Source organism: Hemicordylus capensis, chromosome 4 (assembly GCF_027244095.1).
Source record: "Hemicordylus capensis ecotype Gifberg chromosome 4, rHemCap1.1.pri, whole genome shotgun sequence".
NCBI classification, from domain to species: Eukaryota; Metazoa; Chordata; class Lepidosauria; order Squamata; family Cordylidae; genus Hemicordylus; species Hemicordylus capensis.
Window position 1 is genome coordinate 54,432,939 of NC_069660.1, and position 20,439 is coordinate 54,453,377.

The 20,439-nt window shown below is 43.9% G+C and overlaps 1 protein-coding gene across 5 annotated transcripts in view; it reads left to right on the plus strand.

The window, feature by feature from the left end:
* Positions 1-233: 233 nt before the first annotated feature.
* NGF (nerve growth factor) overlaps positions 234-20,439 on the plus strand; it is a 72,221-nt gene continuing 52,015 nt past the window's right edge. For 3 of the 5 annotated variants that reach the window (XM_053242561.1, XM_053242563.1, XM_053242566.1), the window contains exon 1: positions 234-677. The gene's annotated coding sequence lies outside the window, so the exon portion shown is untranslated. Of the gene's footprint in view, positions 678-2,236; positions 2,255-4,289; positions 4,367-20,439 lie in introns of those variants that run through there. The other 2 variants (XM_053242565.1, XM_053242567.1) reach the window with 2 other exon arrangements.

A 20,439-nucleotide genomic window follows, 5' to 3' on the forward strand; every position in this document is an offset into this window, starting at 1 on the left:
AAGTTCTCTCAGATACATACCTTGAACGGAACTAAATATGTAAACATCCCAAGACCCGCCCGCTTTGCTTCCCCTCCGTTATGTCTGGCGTGGACAGTGTCGGTGGTGACTGGGGGTGGGTGGTTCTGGCGCGGGGTGGGGGGGATAATCGCGGGGGCTACGTCCAGCCTCCTCCTATGAGACACGGAGGAGGCGCGCGAGGCGGTTGCATTTCTTGTCATCCCCGCAGGAGACAGGAGCTAGGCACGTGTCTCTGAGTCCCTCTGCACAGAGAAGCAAGACGGACGCGCGGGACGGCGGGAAAGCTGAGGGCTGTTTTCTGCTGCGTTCTCAGCGCGCGTTGCTCCTCAATAGTCATTCAGCGCCTCTTTGGGGACTTTCCCTGAGCATCCAGGTACAGACCCTGGCGAGTCTGTACAGGGCCCAGCGCCCGTGACAGCGCTAGGACCCAGGCGGACCGCGAGGAGCGAATCCTTGTGAGTCGGTGCACCTCAGTCTGGGTTGAGGAAACGCTGTGAATGAGGCTGCGGCGCGCGTGTGAAGTGAATGGCTCGCGTGCGTTGGGAGAGTGGCCACGGAGCAAGGCGCTCGCGGATCCGCGGCAACGGCACCTATAGCAGCAGCAGCAGCAGTTCCTAGGGGGTCTCTCGCCACCTGCCCGCGGACGCAGCGCTGAGGTGAGTGAGCCAAGCTTCCGCCAGGGATGAAGGCGCGGGCGGCGGGCGCGAGGGTGCCAAGGTGCCGCTGGGGTTGCCCCGCGTTGAAGCAGTTGGTTGCAAGGTTTGCTCTCTGAAGGCAAACTTTGCCCTACGTCGACCCGCTGAGCAAACTCCAACCCCAGGCATTGCCAGAACAGCCCATTCTTTGGCCGACATTGAAAATTGTTCCCACCACTTTTGGTGAGGGATTCCGTTTGTAGGAGCGGAAAGTCCAGGCTCTATAACATCCCCAGGCACCAGGAAGACCATCTGGGCGTAGGTTGTGAGTGGCACGCATCTCCCCTTAACTCCATGCTAAAGTGGATTAGGGTGTACCCTAACATTTGGACCCCGAACACATACATATATCCTGGTCTAAAATCAGAACAAGATCGTAGCGCTCACACACACACACACACACACACACACACACACACACACACACACTCTCTGCACCTTTTAAGCCACCAGACACCAGCAGGGTTGCATTTCTGCAGTCAGTTCCCCCAAGCTACAAACTCCCTGCTGTTTGCCTAGCAGGAACAGAGGGTGGAAACTGACGGTGCTCATTGATTTATGTTTGGTGATTAAGTTGTATTTTTTCGAAGGGAAACACTAGACAGGACAGAGAGAGAGAGATGAGGAGATCAGTAAAGGTAAAAAGTATCATATGGGGTTGGCAGGATTTGTTTTTCATTTTTGGAACTTACTGGAAGCATATGGACTTCTTTCTTCTTCAGTTTAACTTTTGCAACTTCCATTGCCCTATCTAGTCTGGCACTGGAAGAACAAACTATAACAAACATACATAGAACGAACTATGTATAAATGGGAGTATGCTTGGTTGCTTGTCAGGCTGGTTTTCTAAATTGTCACAGCTTGGAAGTTGCAATTGTAACTGGCTGATTCTTGGATGTTTGCAGGCATCATGTTGTAAAGCCTTTGTGGTATAAGCTAGAGCTAGGTGTGGGTTTTCCCATGTGCACCTTGATATGTTGAGAATGTAACTGAATTCTGAGGTCCTGTTCATTAAGTTGCGTCATGCAGCTTCAGTTTCTTTGATGGATCCAAGCTACCTGGATCCAATGGTGTTCTCAGTGTAGGGTTGCTTGATTAACATTTCATAATTAGGTGAATCTGCAGCTGTAATGATTGTTCTGTGGTGTCCCCAGGAGTATACTATACTGTTATAAAATGTGGACCATGTCATTTTGGTCCATGGATCTACACTCTGACAAAAAGGACTTTGAGCTCTCCCCCATGACAAAATGACCATAAGAGCCAATGGCCAAACCAGTTGGGATAGGTCATGTGATGAGGCAAAAAAGATTACCTTGCATCAAGTTTCTGAATCACTGCTGAACAATTTCATCAACATCTGGAGTCACTGTTCAGCAATTTAGTCACTTTCAATTGAGTATGTGGAATCGGAATAATGATTATTCAACAACTTGAGAAATGCAGGAAACTCACCCTAAAGGGACAGAACATGTTTCACAAGAGTAGGAGAGAAAGTCATGTTGACTCTACTGCTTATTACTTTCTGCAAGAGTTAGGTAAGCACAAAGTTTACAGCTTTGTTCAACAGCATCCTTGCTATTCTTTGACATGAGTTATTTTCAGTTTCATTTAAAAGATGAGTACATTGCATAATGCTTTTTCTTTGACCCATAAAATGTGAATGCAAGTGGCAGCCCCAACTTAATGAATCATTATTTCCTACTTACTTTAAACTGTCTGTCAGAGTTTAGAAATGCCTATTACAGAACAGCAACTCGAGATAACATGTGCAGCTGGTACATATATATGAAATCTGGTGTTGTGCTGTAGAACCCATGTGGATGTAGATTTGTATTTCTCTTGTACAGATTTTGAGCCAGTTGCATGGGCTCAAGACTTATTTCAAGAATCACATGCAGATTTAGCTTGGGCAGTCCAAGTTCAAAAGAAAGAGGCGGTTTCTTCATTATTTGTATTAAATGACTGAGTTCTGGTTGTATAAGAGTCATGCTTTATTTTTAAAAAATAAAAATTTTAAACTTATTTAAAAAATGCCATTAAATATAACATGCCATCAAATAGTCTGAACTGCATATATAGTTCAAAATAGATTGTGTCAGATACTGTCAGCCCAGTATTATGGAATATAGCTATCCTGGACAATCCCTAAAAGTTCTTGTGGTTGGGTTTTGGGGGTTTTTTTGGGTTTTTTAATGCCACTGTTTATCATAGCATTTAAAGCAATGGTGACCTCTGCTGGCAATTCCCATCTAACAAGTATAAGCTGAGTACAGTTGTCTGATGAATATTAGTAGTTTCCGGTTTATTTAATAGCAATTAAAACTATGAAGCCCAAAGCACACTTGCACGGAAGTAAGTTCTATTGACATTAATGGGACTTGCTTCTGACTAAACATGCATAGGATCAAGCTGTAAGAAAACCTCTATACCACCTCTCCACATGTGTTCTTCACTTTTATATTGAACTGTGAGCCAGATTATACAAAGGTCAGTTTTTTGAGAAAGGGAAGACATTGCTTTATATTGCCTGCCAAAAACCCTTGTGATCCTTTCCTCAATCTGAGATGGAGGAGTAATTTTAATAATAAAACAAAATTTCAGGAGGGAAATTGTTCCACATGAAGATCTGGTATTTCAGATGGAAACAGTTGACTTTGTTATAGGTTAAACATTAAACAATTCATGGTCTGGAATTAATTCACCTATAGGAGCAGGAGGAAGGGGGAAGCTTTTTTCCTTGGCCTTTGTATGATTATAAGGAGACAAAAGAGATAGAAGTACACCTTGAGTTACAAGTTGATAAAAGAGGGAGAATCCATTCCTGGATATACATGCAGCTTCTGTGAAGTTAATGATGCTTGCCCAATTTAACCGTGCTTTCATTCTGGCCTGCTGAGCAAGTGGAACTTCAGTGGAAATGGCAGACCACCCATATGATTGTAAACAATGATGGATGAAAATGATAGATGGTTAGATAGCAAGGAATTTAACTGTAGCAGTGAACTAGAGAATGCTAAGGAGATCTTCAAGGGAAGCGATCTATACATCAAATCCATTTTGTCTGCCCAGCCAAGAGTTCAGTGTTGGCTCACGGTCAGTGTAAGATCTAGACTTGATAAAAGCTACTGTGCTTGAAGCATCAATGTCTGGATAACACAAAACAGTCAGATAATACTATTTAAAATATTTTGCTGTGAAAAGAGCTAAGGACTTGTTCAAATGGCAGCTTCCTCAATGCTGAAATGTTAAACTAGAAGTAGCAGGCGCGTAACAATGATAGGGCAAGGGGAGACAGTTGTCTGGGGGCCCCACTGCCTGGAGGGGCACCCCAGAGGCACCTCATGTGACTCCCCATTGCCCCCTGCCCAGCCCCATAGCCTCTCAGCCACTTGCCCTCTTCGCCGTCTCTCCTGCTTGTTCTGCTGGCCCGCAATGGAAGCAGCAGGCAAGCTGCAAAGAGCTCCTTTTCTCCCGCCTCTCAGCTGATCGGCGGGTGGGCGGGGCTTCCACGGAGGCCTCGTGTAGGCCTCTGTGAAGCCTGAACTCCAGTAGGGCCCAAGCCAGCCAGGAAGGAGGAGGCAGCCAGAGTGTTCTCTGCAGCAGAAGACCCCTTGCTGCCCTGCTCAACCCAGACCAGCATTTGCCAGGTAGAGTGTGAACTCCTTTTTGTGGTTACCTTTCCCGCCCCCCCCCATCATATATAGGGATCTGCTTGCCATAGGGCTTGGATATGGGGGTGGGGGAGGAGGGACCGAGAAGTCTCTGAATATTTATTTTGAAACAGCTTGGAAAATTTGCTGACTTAAAAAAAACTATCTAAAAAGTCCTATAAGTGGCTTGTTTCATGGCAGAAAATTGCAAAAACTTCTGGAACAGTATTTTATTAATTTTATTCATTCATTCATTCATTTATAAATGCACTTATGTTCAAGTTGTTTTGCAACCCAGAAGGTCTGAGTGAGAACTGTGAAGCATGTGTGGTGCTTTTATTTTATTTTTCTTGTGTGTGAACTGCTCCCCAATAACTTGCAGGGACTTCAGGGTAAATCTGGCCAACATGTGAATGCAGCACCTCCATTCCAGAGGAGATGTGTGTTAAAGGGCTTTAAAAGCCTCTTGTGAAAAACCTCCTGGAATCAAACTTGACTGAATTTGTTCAGAATTCTGAGAAAACAAACATAGGCTCACCCTGCATGGTTGAAAGTCTCCTTTGCTAATCTGCAGCGAGGGGCCCATTTTAATAATTCATCTTTCTAGTGTGTTCTAGGCATTAAAAGTAATACAAATGTATAGTACTCAATGTATATCACTATATATTGTGACGTGTGTGTGTGTATTCAGTGAAATGTATTTCCAGGCAGCATACTTATTTTGGAATATCAGACTTAAATCCTTGGGGGCCTGGGGTGTGCGGAGGCCCTGGACTTTGGGGGGGAGCCCATTTTAAAATCTTGTCTCTGGGCCCACTCCAACCTTGCTATGCCCCTGAGAAGTAGGTTGTTAAAATGTAGGTGAATGGAAGAGTGCCCAAGGAAATAAGTACCAAGGGAAGGCTTTTCACATTTTTGGTAGTGCTTACTCAGTTGGACCTTGCTACTTGCTCTAATTGTGTTGGTCCCATCTTCCCTTTGGAGTAGCGGGGGAGGGGGGTAGGCATTGCAGGACAGAAAACAGATCGTGTGGCAAAAAAGCTAGTGGGTTATTTAAATTAAACCATGACTAAGCACTGTTGAACTTTGCTGTGGGGAATTGAAGTCCCATTAATTCCAATGGAACATAGGAATCCTAACATTTTGTATCAGGAATCAGCTAAAGAAACTGTGTTAGCTTCTAGAAATGATCCCCTTTTCTTATGCAATGAACATACTAACAATTGTATATTGCATGACTTCAGAAATCTATATTACAGATGCTGTTCTTTAACAGGATTACCTGCTCCCAAGGGTTTATTACCATCCAACAAGGCCATCAGAGGGGGCATTGCTGTGTGTGTTGATATTGAGGAGGCTCAGTTGTTGTGCACATGGGACAGGGCCTTCTCTGTTGTTGCCCCCAGGATCTGGAATGCTTTCCTGGTGGGTGTCTATTTTCTGATGTCTATGGCTGCTTGGAGGGAAAAACTAGACTTAAAAAAAAAATTGTTCAGGCTTTTATTTTATTTTTATTTTTACATTTATATCCCGCTCTTTCTCCAAGGAGCCCAGAGCGGTGTACTACTTACTTGAGTTTCACATCACAATAACCTTGTGAAGTAGGTTAGGCTGAGAGAGAAGTGACTGGCCCAGAGTCAACCAGCTAGTATCATGGCTGAATGAGGATTTGAACTTGGGTCTCCCCAGTCTTAGACCAGCACTCTAACCACTACACCATGCTGGCTCTTTTACTCTTAGGGGTTGCCAGTCTCTCTGTTCTCTTGTTTCCTGTCTTTGTCTTTTTAATACGTAGTTGCTGCTTTTTGGTGTGTTTATTGTGTTTATTGTTTTTAATTTATTTTATTTATGTATTTGTCACATTTATATACCACCCTATATAAATTATGAGGGAGGTTTACAATCTAATCAAACAAAAACCCTCAAAATTATATACACAGATTAAATTTACCATAAATAAAACTTTAAAACATCATAAACTTAAAGTCTGATAAAATAGGTGCACTTTCAAAAGTTTAAAAATTACCAGAGATGGGGAGATACTGATTTAATTTGGGAGTGTGTTCACCCTAACCCTAGAGAAGGCCCAGTTTTCGGTCGCCACCAAACGAACCAGTGGCAACCACAACCAGACCTCCCCCAATTATCTTAATAGATGGCAGGGTTCATGAAGTAGAAGGCACTCTCTTAAATACCCTGGGGTCCAAGCTGTTCAGGGCTTTATGAGTAATAAGCTGCACTTTTTATTTTGCCCGGAAGCTATTTGAAAGCCAATGTAGTTCTTTTAAAATAGGAGTAATGTGGTCTCTATGGGTGGTACCAGAGACCAACCTGGCTGAACTACGTACAAATAGTAAGTTACATTTTAATATGTTAATGTGATCTTTATGGAGTGCTGTTTTATCTTAACTTTTATAAACCATCTTGGGATAGGTTTTATGAAAGGCAGTATAGAAATTGAACCAAAAAAAAATTTAGGCTGCTAAAATCATTTTAGCAGTTCTTGTGACAGGGAGAGACTTAAAACATCTCTTTTTATGAAAGCAAAATGGCCTTAATCTACTATGTAGGTTAATGTGATAGACATTAGAAAAAATGCATGACAGTTCTATTTAGTCATAAATTGTATGGATCTATATGGGAGAATGTAATTTAGATGAATGTCTTCATAACAGGCTGCTGAATTTCATCTACTCATCCATGCATCAAACAGAGAATCCAACTGAGCTACAAAGTATTGTTTTTTTAAAAGTTGTATCCATCCAATCTTTAAACACAAAGATATAGACTAGCCCCTACCACCTTATATTTGTTACTAATATGCATCCAGCTTCGTTCTATCTTCCATTTTTGAGTGCATCCACACTTGGAGCTTTCTGCAGGAAAGTATTAATATTGGGCTGTTGTAAAGTTCTCCTGTTCACCTAGATAGAAATGGTTGGGTAAATCCTTTACAATCGCAACATCCCCGTACTCACTGCATGCAAAGCACAGAGTTAATTCATTATTTCAATCCCCAGTGAACTGACAGGACACACAATACAGAAGTGAAGCATTTTAGTGCTGTTTTGGAGTACTTATTTATTTTTGCTAAATAAAGGCGCATTCTGATAGTTCCCAAAATTTTACTGTAGAGATTCAACAGAATTTTATCTTTATTTGGTACACCATTTAGTTCCCTCCCTCCCTCCCTCCTACGTCTCTTTCTTCTCAGCCTCCATCCCCAATCTATTGTGTGCCTAATTTGTCTGCAACTCTCACTTTTGACAGGTTGGTGTCGGGATCCATTCATGAGGCCATTGCAAATCATGGGTGGTCCCAACCCACTATTTTGCAACCTTTCCACTAAATGGCCTGTTGCGAAGGTCACCAAAATTTTCATGAGAGCCTTTGTTGAAGATCATTCATGTTATTTTTGAATACAAAAATAATGCTATCTAATACTATTAAAGCAAATATACTATTCAAGCAAAGGATATTACTTTATATAAGGATACTATGAAAGCAAAGGTTATTATGAAACACTCAGTTATTAAGACTGGCAAAACGGTAATCCTCGAGCTTTACTTTTCTGTTATATTAAAACCTACAACTGTTTAGGATTGTCAACTTTTTAACCAGCCCCTGCTCCTATGCATTTAATAGAAGTTTAATCTGCAGCATTTAGCAGATGTTTATCTCCATGCCATGAAGAGCTTCACTTGAAGACTTCTGCAGATTATTTTCTTGAAGATTATTGCCATCGCAGGAGGAAGCCAGACTGGTGTGTGTGTGTTTTTCCTGGTCAGCTGACAACATTAATTTTGTTTTATTTAGTCATTGCAGTCATGAAGTATACCACCATCCCCTCCTCCAGGAGATCTCCTGCCCTTCTTTGTATCACTGAGGACTTCGGCCACTAAGGCTGATATCCTATGCTTGCTCACTTGAATAGAAGGCAGGCAGACTTGGCCCTCAATTTATTATTGTGGCTAGGGTTGATGGGAGTTATAGTTCAACAACTGCTGGAGGGCCAAGTTTGCCCACTCCTGGTGTAAGGTCGGATTTTACTGTGTCTCTGGAATGTAAAATAGGACTTAGCTGTGTGGTGTTCCATCCAGTTTAAACCAGGTCCTTTGCTGCTGCTGCTGAGTTTATTTTGAAAATAGATTTACAATTTCTATTTCAGTTGAAATCTGCCTTTCTGTCTTCCTTTCAATTGAACAATTCTCATTGATTATTGAATAACTCCCAGTATGTGTACATTTAGCATGCTGGCATGGCATCTGCTCAGGATACAGGTTCCTGGTGTGCTAACCCGTAGTGGTGAGGGAAGCAGTCCTCCAGGAAAATGCCAACCACTACTGATGGGGGAGAAAGAATTGTTACTGGTAATCACCAGGAGGTGATAGTACGGGCAGGAGGATCTCAGTCAGCACTATGCAAGCATGTATTTGTTTACTGGCTAGCTACCCTCACTTGTCAGTAGCCCAGCCCAAGGGCAACTAGCCGGGTAGCAAATGCACACTTGCACAGTGCTGACACAGTGCCTTCTGCTGCTTCCTCACAATAGTTTCTGGTAAGGACAGGCATTCACTTTCCACCTTGATTATCCCATATTGGTGGCCATCAGTTTTCTCTAATAGACTGCTTTCACAAACTATTTTGTGATAACAGTGCATCCAAAGGCAAGCTGACCTTATTTAAGTAAGATTACTGTTGCATAGAGGTGAGTGTTTCCTTCGCTACTGGCATCAGGTTCAGTGAAACCTATTTCAAGTATGCAAAGGATCAAGCTGTAAGTATAGTTGTTCCCTTTCTCCTCTTGAGTTTCTCTTGGAAGATTATGTGGCTGTATTTTGCTATGGCTATCTTTTGCTTGAAGACTAAGTGTTTGTCATAGGTGGAATTAAGAAAATTTTTTTCCTGCATGTCAAATTGTCCATGGACCTGGGAAGTGTTGTTGTTTGTGTGTTTGCCATTCTGAGGAGGGTGTGTCTTAGCTTATTCATCTGAATCATATATGCAAACATTTTCTGAAATGTACCAACATCTACAGACTACATCTCTTGTGCTGTGTAAATAGTCTGTATAGCATTTTTAAAAGAACATAATTAATTTTAGTTAGTTTTTATTATGTAAAAATAAAGTGTTCTCTTAAAAATATTTTATTTATTCATTCAGTTTCTATACCGCACTTCCAAAATGGATCAGGGCGGTTTACAATTAAAACAGAACAATAAAAATCAATTGACAATTAAAACAGAGATTATAAAACACCATAAAACAATAATTAAACAATCAGAACAACTTAAAAACCCTGAAAAACCAGGTAACAATATTAAAAACCCTTTACAACAATTTTAAAACCCTGGAAGGCCAGGCCAAACAGATAGGTTTTAAGGGCTCTCCTGAAGGCCAATAAAGAGTTCAAATTATGGCTTTCTGCAGGGAGTACATTCCACAGTCCAGGAGTGGCTACAGAGAAGGCCCACCTCTGAGTCACCACCAGATGTACCGGTGGTAACTGGAGATGGACCTCCTCAGATGACCTTAACATGCGGTGGAGATCATGCAGAAGAAAATGTATATATTTAATTCTCTAAGATGTACCTGTGGCTAATCCCATGTGTGGCAGCTCTTGCAAGAGTTCAAAGAGCTGCCAGATAGCCACGGGTGGGAGGGAAGAAAATGGCAGCACTGGCTGGCAGGCTGGGGGAGGGGGAAATGGCTGCAAACAGTGGTGGAGGCTGGCTGGCCAGCCGGTGGAGAAAACAGCAACAGGCACGTGGAAGGAGGCTGAGGAGATGGGGAAGTGACAGTGACTGGGGCCGGCTGGCCGCAGAGGGGAAGCGGCAGCGACTGGGGCCAGCTGGCTGTGGAGGGGAAGCGGTGGCAACCGGGGCCAGCTGGCCGGTGGCAGCCAGAAAGCAGGGGCGGGGGGGAGGCACAAAAGAAGATGGCGGGCGGCGGGCAGGGAACAAGAAGGCGATGGAGGCTGCAGGCGGGCGGGTGGTGGGAGAAGGAGAAAGGTGGGACGGGCAGGCAAAAAAGTGGTGGCGGGGGTGGGAGGAGGCAGCGGCAAACTAGGAGCGCAAATGCTCTGCGCCAGATCGACTTGTATACAATTAATTCTGTTAGATACCAATTTCTGTTGGATACCAATTAGTAAATTTATATTCATGTGATTGAAAAAAGAATTTTACATTGCATGCTTTTAACTTGGGATCATCCTTATAGCTTTTTGAGTCGATAAGATAGTTTTCAAAATTAAGACATTTAAAATGTCATTTAAAAATCTCAAACTTTCTTTAATATAAGCATAAGCCCGTTCATTCCTAAGAGTATGAGTGTTTCTTTCCAGAACGTCACAAACCTCAGTCACCTCCAGTGACTGTTGCTGGTATCTATTTTATTTTATTTTATTTTATTTTATTTTATTTTATTATGCACTCCCCCTCACTCTCCCCCACACACACGCTCCCCCCCACACACGCTCCCCCCCCACACGCTCCCCCCCCACACACGCTCCCCCCCACACACGCTCCCCCCCACACGCTCCCCCCACACACATGCTCCCCCCACACGCCCCCCACACATGCTCCCCCACACACACGCTCCCCCACACATGCTCCCTCCACACACACCCCACACACCCCCACACACTCCCCACACACACACACTCCCCACACACACACACTCCCCCCCACACACACTCCCCCCCACACACTCCCCCCCACACACTCCCCCCCACACACTCCCCCCCACACACACTCCCCCCCCACACACACTCCCCCCACACACACACTCCCCCCACACACACACTCCCCCCACACACACACTCCCCCCACACACACACTCTCCCCACACACACACACACTCTCTCCCCACACACACACACACACACTCTCCCCCCACACACACTCTCTCCCCCCACACACACTCTCTCCCCCCACACACACTCTCTCCCCCCCCACACTCTCTCCCCCCCACACACTCTCTCCCCCCCACACACTCTCTCCCCCCCCCACACACACACTCTCCCCCACACACACACACTCTCTCCCCCCCACACACACACACTCTCCCCCCACACACACACATGCTCCCCCTATACACCCTGCCCTTGTTCCTGTGCCTTTGGTAGCAGGGTGACACCCCTGCTTTTAGCCCTGGTGTTAACAGTTCAGGAGCAAGTCACTTAAAAAGCTAGTAAGTCTAATTATAATACTGCACTTGGATCTAAAACATGCTAATGGAAAGTGAGCTGTGTCTCCTATTCATTGGAAGGGTGCTTCCTCTCATGTACTTCCTCTCATGTACTACAGTAAATTAGAAAAAATCAGAACTTGCTAGAAAAAATCAGAACTTGGTAATGCCCAGAACTGTGTGGGTGACATTTTCAAAAAATGAGGAGAAATGTTAGAAAGTAAAGACTGTGAAAATCTAGAATGAACCTGGAGTTATATCTTCAGTATTACCTACCTACACAGACATGTGTTTGTGTTCACTAATAGAAACACCTTGGAGTCTTTATGAAAAGAGAAATATTTGCTTCCCTGGAAACATCCTTTCTTCTTCTTCCAAGGATTGTTATGGTATTACAGACTTTATAGAAAAGAGGGTCCATTGGCAAGTGGCCATATCAAACCGCATCAAAATCAAATTCTGTATTACCAGGAACAGTAATAATGTATGATTACACATTCTAGATTACTCAAAGGAATCTACGTTGAGCACGGGGATGATGATGAGCAGAATTGGGTAAAACGGTCACAAAGGGAAGTATGTATTATAGTTAATGATTGCCAGCATCATGCTGACTCTTCAACCACTTTGTCAAATTAACACTGGAGTCTTATCCAAACCATGTCAGTTCCTAGCCTGAAACCAACCCCAATCCCCCCAAACCCTTGCTGTTTCAAAATTAATTGATAATTACAGATCTGCTTAGAGAGACTTCTGTTGAAGAAAACTCTCAAGTGGGAACCTCCAATAATATTTATTTTTTAAAAGTTCTGTGATGATGATCCACTCTTCCAGAAAGGCCTTCTGATTCTCGAATAATATTCTGTTGAAAAACTACATAATTCAATAAGAAATGTTTTAATTTCATTTGCAAAAGAAAAACAAAATGTAGGTAAATCCAAAATGCATGCCAAACACTCAGATTCTCAGGAATTTGCTTTATGTTTAGGTTGGATTCTCTCTTGGAGGCCAAATTTCGTTATTTACACTGTGTTCAAGCAGCACAGTAAGCTTTTATCCGTGCCTGTTCAGTCCATAGCCCATGTGCAGGCTTACATTCAGAAGTGGTATGAAGGAGAAAATACATGGGAAGTGGTAGGCCCCCTGCTTCAGCACCTACTAGTTTCCAGATATTTATTCTTATCAGACACAGATTTAAATCAGACAAACGATAATACTTTGCACTATACAATGTAAGGTCGTTCATTGAATTACTAAGGGATGTCGATGTTTGCACTGTAAGTAACTTCCACTTGAATGGCTTTGCAGATGATTAGAATCTTAACCTTCTGAATTGTATTGAAAACTGCCCAAAGCCATGATTTTGGGGTGGTATATAAATTTGTTACATAAATAAGTAGATCTGAATTGGAGCATTGGTCACCCATAGTCCACACACATGGGATATTCCTATTCTGATCACTACTCATCCTTGAAACAAAAGGCGGAGTTGCCATTATGTCAGAAGGATCCCTGCTAACTGGGAGGAAAGCTGGTCTTGTGGTAGCATGACTTGTCCCCATAGCTAAGCAGGGTCTGCCCTGGTTGCATCTGAATGGGAGACTTGATGTGTGAGCACTGCAAGATATTCCCCTCAGGGGATGAAGCCGCTCTGAGAAGAGCATAAGGTTCCAAGTTCCCTCCCTGTCTTCTCCAAGATAGGGCTGAGAGAGATTCCTGCCTGCAACCTTGGAGAAGCCACTGCCAGTCTGTGAAGACAATACTGAGCTAGATAGACCAATGGTCTGACTCAGTATATGGTAGTTTCCTATGTTCCTATGGGCAGCCTTTCTATGTGGTGATTCTCTTTATATTTAGCAAGGGAAAAGTCCTGGGTTAAGGACTTTCTTTCCTTTCCCCCTCTGAAATTGTTGCTTGCTTTTGAGCTTGATAGGAAGATTGTGTCTTTACCAGCCGTGAATTATTCCTACAGTATTGCCTGTTCTTGTGGCAGGGGAGCGAGGAAGGAGAAGGGAAAATTCCCTCAAGTGAGTGAGCACCACTAAATGGGCAATTTGGGGGATTCAAACTAATACCCATTCTCTGAAGTAGTTTAATCCCTGAAGCATATACCCAGGGTGTATCAGGTGGCGGCATTTAAATTGGATATATTTACCACTAAAACCAGTAATATTAAGTGATCATTGAGTTTTCCTCTGCTGTTTCAGTCCAACTATTGTTTTGCTGAAGTATATTTAAGTAGCAGAGACTACATTGATTTTCAGCAAAACAGGTTCAGGCATAGAGTTAGGAATTCACCCAACAGCAGGTACAATGATTTATTTGGATGTGCTTGGGGGAATTTTCCTCTGTCTTGGTTAAATGTGACAGTTGTCAAAAAATATAATCACAGATCTTGCCTCTAACACTTAGGTGCAATAAAGATGACTGCAAAATTTGCAGCCTGGCAGTTGGTCATTTATTTTATTTTTGAATAGTTGTATTTGTAAGGTAGTCTGCATGTTTATGCAGAATTCATGCATGTTTAATATGCATGCTTTTAGGCTTATTTAGCTGCTATGTTTAAAGCTCATTTAGCTTCCCTGTGAGGTGACTGCTGGGGAAGCTAATAAAAAATTAGACTCTTTTTGACAAATTTTAACCACACAGAGGAAATTAGTAGAATTCATATTTCAGTGGGAGGTGGATTACTGCTTTGCCAGTTTCATGTTACATGAAGTGTGCTGTCTTTCCCCCCCTCTTGCTGCTTACCTAAGACCTAAGTGATTTTGCTGTTCTAAACATTACTTGGCTGTCAGAGCTGAGGGTTTATTTTGTTTTTACAGATCTCATTAATTTCACAGTTTTGCTTCTGAGTGTGAAGTTATGGCTTAGAATTAAGGGATTTTAAAAAACACCACAGACTTTATTCCTGCTTATTTATACCCTGTCGTGTGTTTCTTATAGAGCCAGATGGAATGCAAGGTAAAGAAATCTTAAAGATTATGGTTCAGTGCTGTGTTGGTTGTTTCTGAAATACTTTTGCGTTTGTACTGCAGTTATCCTGCACAGGGGCGTAACAAGGCTGGAGTGGGCCCAGATTTTAAAATGGGCCCCTCGCTGATACATACACACACACACACACACACACACTTCACAATATATAGTCATGTGACTTGCCTTATGTGAATTGCCTCTGGGGGGCCCCTCGAGGCGTGGGGCCCCCCAGGCAGCCGCCTCCCCTTGGCTAATAATAGTTACGCCCCTGATCCTGCAGTACATATTGCAACACATGAAAAGAAAGAGAAGGAAAAAAGAGTATTCTGTGGCAAAGGCGGGGTGGGGCATTGTTTAGTCTTCCACCCTAGATTTGGATGAAAGAAGACTGGGTTATAGATAATTCTTTGCTTCCTTTTCCCCCGCTTGGGGAGGGCCATAGCTCCATCTCAGAGCACACATTTTGCATGCAGAAGAAGGTCTCAGCATCAGTCCCTGGCATCTCTAATTAAACAGCTTCAACATAGAAGTACTAGGAGAGATCGCATCCTAGGAACCTGAAGAGTCCCCGCTTCTCAAAGTGGGTAATACGGTGTTAGATGGATCAATGTGAGTTCTTTTAACACAGCTCGGCAATTCCCAGGTGGTGCCTGGAAATTTAAGTGTGGGGCCTGAACCAGGTGATGGGCCGATACAGCCAGGAGGAGTGATCAAGCAAGGTGAGGTGGGCTGCTCCCTGCTTCTCCTGGTTGCACTGGTCCGTTGTCTGCCTGAGCCAGAGGGACCTAACCAGGAAGAGGAGGGAGCCACCCATGCCAGCCTTGCTTGCTTGCTCACTCCTCCTCCTCCTGGTTACATCCGTCCATTGCTTGCCTGAGCCAGGCAGATGCGAGGATAACTGGGCAAGCAAGGTGGGGAGTCTGCCTCACTGTGGAGTGGAGGATGTTGCTAGGGGCAAATTGTGAGTCTTCCCCCCCCCCCGTCCCCCACCATGGATCAAGCGGGAATTTTGGCTCTTAAATGTTTGGGCTGACTCCTAGAGCCAAAGAAAATGTGTTAAGGTCTGCATAATAACCAAGTATGAAGTTGTGAATAAATTATGCTGTTGGAATGGTTCCCTTTTAAAATGTCTTGAGTGTTAATTTCAGGGGCAGCTAGTTGTAGAATTCATGAGGCAAACAGTTTTTCTCGGCTTCTATGCCAGATGAGCTTAGAAAGCCTGGTCCTCCTATGTCACCTGATCTTTGGAAACCTTCCTTCTTTCCTGAACAGTGCAAACCAACATAACATGACAAAAATTACATTTTTCCACATCCTATAACATAATCACACCTCCTGATCCTATATGCCTAATTTAGCAGTGCAGATAGTAGTACCTTGTGCCATCAGATCTGCAACATACTCTATGCCTGGTACATGGGGAAAGCTACACAGGCTAGCTAAATGGCCTGCTATCTCTAACCTGCTTTAAAAAACAAAAAACAAAACACCATTCTTCTGTACTGTGCTCACATCTATGCGTCCCATGGAGTTAATAGGCCTTTAGGAGGTTGTTGTTGCTAGACAACCAGCAACCTAGCTCTTCCTGGCATCGTCGGTGGCACTGTTGTGATACAGCAGTAAAAATGGGCAAGTGCCTGCACAGGAACATTGCTGCTGCCTGCGGTAACTGATATAGGATTAATGTGGTGGTGCGATTCACGAGCAGTGGCAATACACCCAGAGCAAGGACGATGTTCCCGATGCTGGACATTCTTTAATGCAAAACATCAGTTTTTAGCACTGGGTCATTGGACATCTTTATTGCATGCTGAGAAATCTAAATGAGTTTAGTATCCCTACCCCATGTAGGATCTGTTCTGTAATCTTATATACTGGTACCATGTCTCTAGGTTGTATCTAAGCTTTCCTTCCTCCAAAAGAACAAAACCTTCCATAACATACAATCCTGTGCTTTTACAATGTTGTTACATCTTGAAGTACAGTGATAAGAAATGCACTGAACATTCAAGTGGACACAGCACTGTAGAGTTATGTTGAATAAAGGCATTATGGTTTTCCTGCATTTCCTATTACTTTCCTCATAATCTTTACTTGTTTCTTAGGCTGTGAGCTGTGTTGGACATATTTCTGCAGACTGCAAATCTGTCTGCCTTTCACCCTAAGGCCAGTTTTCAAGGCCACTGTTACCTGTGATAGAGGCTTGACTACTGTCCAAGGCCAGCCCCATAACACCACCTCTGTGCCACCTGTCTGTAGCTCAGAGGTTCCAGATGTGATTACTTAAGGCAGTGACTGAAATAGTAGCACCTCCCACCTAATGGCGTAGCAGGGAAATGACTTGATTAGCAAGCCAGAGGTTGCCGGTTCAAATCCCTGCTGGTATGTTACCCAGACTATGGGAAACACCTATATCAGGCAGCAGCGCTATAGGAAGATGCTGAAAGCCATCATCTCATACTGTGCAGGAGGAGGCAATGGTAAACCCCTGCTGTATTCTACTAAAGAAAAACCACAGGGCTCTGTGGTCGCCAGGAGTCGAGACCGACTCGATGGCACACTTTACCTTTACCCAGTGGTTGAGGCCATCCTAGGTATCCAGTGGTTGAGGCATTTTGATTCCTGCATTCTCTGACCAGATTGAACACTGCTGCTTAACATGCTCAAAAGACAATGTAGCAAGCTGTCTTTTCTCTGACACAAACGTATGTAAAAGTGTGTATGTTCTCCCTTTATTGAAATTGTTGTTGGGTATCACTTATGGTCAATCAAACAGTTACTACGTTTGAGCCAGAACCATCAAAAACAAAGTTCTTGTCATTGGACTGTGATTTGTCTGATGCAACACAGTATCTAGAGATTAGAATAATCAGGCTAAGCAGCAAAGCGTCCCCCAAAAATGCTCCTTAAAAACATATTTTCAGAAAGGTTCCACAGCTGGCAAAGCGAACAGTTTCACTTATCCAAATTCCCTAACTGTTGTTTATAGCCAAGCTGACATTGTTATGACCTCTTTTTAATTCCGGAATTCCTGTCCTTGCCTCTAGATTTCACTGTGCTGCCAAGGAGTTTATGAATAAATAGTGTTTATTATTACCATAATTTTTGTTGATGAATTCACACAAATTCTGTTCAAGTATTAGCAATGAAGACTTCCTGTCTTTTGATGCCCAGACTGAGAGTTAACCCTTCAGGGTGGTCCTTTCATGAAGTGCCACAGACACCTCGAGTCACAGATTACTGGGGCATCAGCAGAACAGCAAGATGCCTTCCGCCAGCTACTGCCATTGGAGCAATTCTTTGCTGAGCAGTGATGCAGCTATCACTCAGCAAAGAGCTGCTCCAATATGAATACAATGAATATTTATATACTGCTTTTCAACAAAATGTTCCCAAAGTGGTTAACATAGATATAAATAAATAAAATGGCTCCCTGTCCCCAAAGGGCTCACAATCTAGAAAAGAAACATAAGATAGATACCTGCAACAGCCACTGGAGAAATGCTATGCTGGGGATGGATAGGGTCAGTTGCTCTCTCCCTGCTAAAAATAGAGAATCACAACTTTTAAAAGGTGCCTCCTTACTCAGTTAGCAATTAAGACAGTCTTCCTTTGCCACCGCTGCCACCACCTCTATAGTGGCAGCTAGGAATGTGCAAACAGGTTCGATGTTGGATGTGTTTGACGTTGAACCTGTTTGGAATGACTCTTTCAGGTTGAACCGAACCATCTCCTGTTCGGTCCGACCCCGGACTGAACCCCTCCCCCTCGACTGTTCGGAGAGTTTGCAGATTTTTAAAATATCTATATATATTAACTTACCCCCTTTGGGGGAGTTGTTGGAGGCAGTGGGGGTGGGCTCTGCATAGGTTCCCCCTCCCTCCACCGGCCTCCCTTGTCACGCAGAGGCCAATTGTGCAGGCACAGCGGCCTCCAAAATGGCCACCGTGCCGGAGGGCGAAGGCCCAAACTGGCCGAAGAGCTAGGCGAACGGGCTGGTTTGGGCTGCAAGGGAGGCCAGTGGGGGGAGGGGTCAAGTTAAAAAAATATTTTTTTAAAAATAGTATAATTTATTTATTTTTAAGAATCAGTTCGCGAACCCGACCAGACCGGCGGTGGGTTTTGAGGGGGTGCTGAACCAAACTGGCCCGGTCTAGTTCGGGTCCGGACTCGAACCGAACTGGATCAGCCGGTTCCGTGCACACCCCTAGTGGCAGCATTTTGTACCAAAACTATTGTCAATAGATTTGCAGCTTCCTTCATTTTCTGATTGGGTCCATACGCTCCAAACTCAGTTGTCCTATTTATTTTGACTTACCTATTTATTTGACCTATTTATTTTGTCTGTCTCTCAAATTTTCCCATGCTATATCTCGAAAGCTTTTCAAGTAGTTGAACTGAAATATTTGATGAGGGTGGGAATCAATGAAACCACTTAATGTGGTTTAAATATTGTATTGAAAGAAATTCAAAGCTTTAGGTGAAAAGAAATTACATTTATTGGAATCTATATATTTAATTTGCTAAGACATATCCGTGGCTAATCCCATGCATGGCTGCTCTTGTGAGATTTCATGAGCGAGGGGAGGGGGATAGGAAGGCGAGCGGCTACTGGCCAGCGAAAGGAAGCGGCAGCCAGGCCAGCTGCTGGGAGAAAGTGCTGGGTGGCAAGAGGAAGCGATGTTTGGTGAGAGGAGGTGGCGGCCGCCAAGCCAGCCACCAGGGAAATCACCACTCAGCAAGAGGAGACAGTAGCCACCGGGTGGCGAGAGAAAGCACCGCCCAGTGAGAGGAGGTGGTGGCCAGGCTGGCTGCTGAAGCACCATCCGGTGAAAGGAAGCGGCGGCTAGGGCCGTCCAGCTCCCGAGAGGAAGTGGCAGCCAGGGCTGTGGTGGGGGGAGAATGAACTGGGGCTGAAGGTCAGGGAGAACGGCTGAAGGGATGGTGGAGGAGACAGGGAGAACTAGTGGCACAGATACTCTGTGCCAGGTCAGCTGGTACTAAATAAATCAATAAAACATGCATGTACTCTCTCACACACTTCCTAGGGATAATTACCTGAAAAACATTAATTACCCATTTGTATTTGCCAAGCTCACCTAAAATTGCATTGCCATCCATTTGTTGTTACTGATGAGTTTTATCAAAGGTAGGAGACAGCAAACTGAGCTATTGCTGCATATGAGAACCCACAGGAATCCCTCCAACTCAGTCCACTCACCTGTGGGTAGCTCAACATTTTAACCTTCATTTTTACTGATCGTGTGCTAAAATGGCTGTTTTAAGCGGTGCCTGGCAACTGGTGGCCCTGTTTGTCATAGAGTCCTGCAACTAGAGGAGCCAAATAGAGGAGAGGTGTTGCAGTACTGAGGCTACCTCTCTGCTGCAAGTGCAAGGCATTATGGGATTCTTGGAGTACCCAACTGGATCTTGCGACTGCCTGTATTATGTGTGGGGTGATTTAGCAGAGCAGAACAAAGGCTCTGCTCATCAGGGCAAGAGTTCTTCCCTCTCCCACACCACCCCAGATGATAGTGTGAAATACCTGATTGATTTGATTTGATTTATATACTGCCCTTCCAAAATGGCTCAGGGCAGTTTACAACAGAATAAAAACAATTAAAACCAGTTAACAATTAAAATCAAAACTATAAAAACAGAATAAAACCAATTAAACATTCAGTTAAAAACCCTGGAAGGCCAAGCCAAACAGATAGGTTTTAAGGGCTCTCCTGAAATACAGTAATGAGCTCAAATTACGGATTTTTGCTGGCAGTGCATTCCATAGCCCAGGAGCAGTTACAGAAAAGGCCTACCTCTGAGTCGCCACCAGACGAACCAGTGGTAACTGGAGATGGACCTCCCCAGATGACCTTAATGTGAGGTGGGGATCATGCAGAAGAAGG